Source organism: Pteropus medius, unplaced genomic scaffold (genome assembly GCF_902729225.1).
Source record: "Pteropus medius unplaced genomic scaffold, Ma_sr-lr_union100, whole genome shotgun sequence".
NCBI classification, from domain to species: Eukaryota; Metazoa; Chordata; class Mammalia; order Chiroptera; family Pteropodidae; genus Pteropus; species Pteropus medius.
In genome coordinates, this window is record NW_024353908.1 from 11,002,463 (window position 1) to 11,005,911 (window position 3,449).

Genomic DNA, 3,449 nt, shown 5'->3' on the forward strand with positions numbered 1-3,449 from the left:
AACTCAGATGGGCTTTGGCAGGAAAGGACCTTGACTGGCCTCAGGGACTAGGCGGTCTCTGTACAGGTGAGGCTCGCTCCTGGTACCATGATGGCTCAGCAGCTCCCAAGACCCCCTCTTTGGGGTGCAAATCTAGCACACAGAGAACATTTGCCCTGTGAGGACTGCAAACTCAAATTCGAGAGTAGGGCTCCTTTGAGCAGCCTGCCTGGCTCATGTGCCCGTCTCTGAGCCTGCCACTAGGAACAGGGCATCAGGCAGTCGGAGCTCATTTTCTGAGAGGGACTGGGGTGGCTGGAGGCAAACCCACCAAAGCATGGGGACTGGGACCAGCAGCAGAGAAATTGCGAGTTCTCCCAGGAGCTGGAAGGGGCGATGCTTCCTGACATCCAGATGCCACCTCCTCCAGGAAGCCTTCCTTGAGCCCTCTTCTCCAGCTATTCTCCCTCACAGTGAATCTGTAACTCCCTCCCTCCCCTCGCCTCTCCTCCTTTCCTACTCCCTGCTCCCGGGAGAGTAGGTAGGAAAGGTAGGCTGGTTTCCGCTGCATTCCCAGGGCCTTGTCCAGGGCTGACACCTAGAGTAGAACCATGAGCCTCAAGCCTTACTCTCCTGGCTCCAGCGCGGCCCGTGCTCCTGGCTCTGCTGTCTTGCACATTTGTTTTCTGTCTTTACTCCTCTCGCTCCTCCCACCCCTGGGCTCAGCCTCCCCATGAGGGGCTGTTTACAAAGCTTAGAGAGCTTCTGGGACCTCTCACAACCTAGCCTGCTGCCCTATCTTCGTTCTGAATTTTAGACCTGGAGCTCTAACTGTCCATGGGACAGGGCCCCTCTGCAAACCCTCCTGGGATGGTCGAGTTGGGACAGGTGCTACTCTCACACCTAGGTCTGAACATAGCGTTGTCTGCTCTGACTCCCATCTGCATTCATGGTCCTGTGACAGTCCGTCCCCTGCTTTGAGAGATGGTGCACCAGGGCGGTGAGCAGAATAGAGCCAAGTGGGCCTTCACCTCCTCTCTGCTGTTTGGTCTCTTTGTCTCCATTTGGTGTGACAGGCAGGGTTGGGAAGTAAATGGACAGAGAAGCGAGGATTCTCTCATCCAGCAAATGAGCCAGGTAAGTGACCAGAGAGCCCTTCACCTGGCCACCAAGACACTTGAGGCCCACAGGCAGTCTCTTGCAGCTGCCCTGGCCGCCAGACCCCCCACTTCATGTTGCTTTGTTCCTGACGCTTTGTTTCTCCCTCGGATTTGATTGATTCACTGTGTGCATTTCCTATGAGTTGTCTCAAAACCTCTGTGGAACAAGGTGGGAGAATACATTAATATTTAAAACAAGATAAACAAAATGTCAGTGTGTGTGTCTTAGGCTGGAAATTCCTTAAGGGCAAGGACCATGTCTGTTTGTGCAGCACCTGGCACAGCGTCAAGCTGAGGCCTGACAAGTGAATTTTGATGAAGATGAGAAAGAAGCTGCCCGCATGAAGACACAGAGCTTCAGACCTCACGCTCTCGCTATGCCTCGTCCCAGCCCCCTGGGCTCCTGCCCTACCAGAATCCTCACCCAGTCTTGCTCCTTCCCATGCACGCTCCCAGGACCAGCCTCGGCCTTGCCTACCCTCTGCCCTCTCGCAGACAGCCACAGCCACACCCGCTCAGTGCTGCACCCTGAAACACCTGGCCCACTTTCACCTACCACCCGGCCCCTCAGGCTTGCCCAGGCTGGGCAGCAGCGTGGATGTGAGGAGATGCCAGCGGCCGAGCCCTTGGAGGTGCTATCCCCGTGGGGGCCTCCAACCAGGCGGAGACCTGGCAAAGTGGGGAGACGGTATGCTGCTTCAAAACTCCAGATGCGGCAGTTAAAAGAGGACAGAGGCAATGATCCTTCAAATTGCCACATCTGTATAATCTGCCTTTTATTTTCTGCTTCATGAAGTTTTATTTCCTATTATTTATTCACCTCCCCGCCCTCCCCTCACCCGACTCTGCTTCTCAGCAGGCGACGTGCTCAGATGGGTCTGAGCCTGGGCCTGGGTCTGCGCCCACTCCCAGCTACCCAGGCTGGCTGCCGGGTGGCACCTGCTCCCCTCCGTTATGTTTGCACCCCTGCAGACCCTCTGTCTACCCTCCAAGGAGAGCTGAAGGAAAAGCAAATGGGATGAGGGGTCAGGGCGGTGAGGCCTGTACCCGAGGCCTCACCACTGTCACCACCTCTGGGCCTGAGTTTATGGGAGGGAAGAGCCCAGACCTAGGACTCACAGCCAGCAGGGCCCCCACCTCCCACTTCTTCACCCAGGACCCTCCTCCCTCTTTCCTTCCAGCAACTTGGACCTGAGGTCTGGGGTCTAGGCTGGCCTCAGCTTGGTGAGGGGGCACTGAGATGGGGACAAGGGGGACCAGCCAGATCACACAGGGAGGGGCAGCTCTGGCCTGTTTCAAGGCCCCAGGCTTCCCGTCCCACACTCACTGTTGAGCAAAGCGGTGGCTCTGAGCAAAGCCAGGAGCTCGGCGCCAGCTCCTGTCTGGGCCCAGGCTGGGGAATGCTTGGGAAAAGATGGTACATTTTGCATCTTCTGGTCTCACGCCCTCCTTATAGCCCCGGAGACACAGGAACATAGAGAAAAGCCCTTTTTCAGGAAGATGGTCCAACTAGTCCTGAGGTTTAGGGTCTGCTCTTGGTCCCCAGCAGCTGCTTCTTGGACACGAGGACATGAGAGAGGCGGAGAATGGCCTGGGGGGCCTGAGGGGCTTTGCGAGTGGCATCGACTCTGACAGCACTTCGTCTCCCCCTTCTACGCCTGTCATTGCTTTGCTACTCTGCTCTCAAGTGACTTTCGTGAAAGTCTCGTTTCTAAGCTCAGTGGGGGTTTTGCTTTGCTTCGTTTCTGTGGAGGATGTAATCCGATTGGCTTCGTCTTGTCCCCTAGGTGCCTATCACAAGGTCTGGCACATAGTGGGTAGTTCATGAAAGACTTATAAAAGAATGAATGAATGAACGAGCGTGACTTCTGGTGCCTAGCCTATATGAACTGGCTGGTGAGCTCTGGGGCCTGTGCCAGCCTGGAAGCCTTTGGGTGCCTGGCTACGACTTGTAGCTGAGGCAGCACCCAGGACACCCACCCCCCCAGACAGAGACCGGATCCTGAATGTGAGAACATGGTTCTGGCCTGTGGTGTTGAGTGGAAAATTACCTGGGGGTTTGGGAGAATGAGGGCTTCATACCTGAACCAGCCAGATGAGGCTGCGTTGCCTTTCACTGACCCAGGTGTTCGGGGTGGACGTCATCCTGGCCAGAGCCTGGCATTTCACAGCTGAGGAAACTCGGGGCCCTGAGGTGTCATCTCTGGGGAGGTCATGGGGCACGTCACCAATCCACTCCTGGCCCAGACTCTTTAGCAGGAGGCAGGGGAAAAGGTGACAATCTGATGGTCTGGCTGCTTATGATGACAG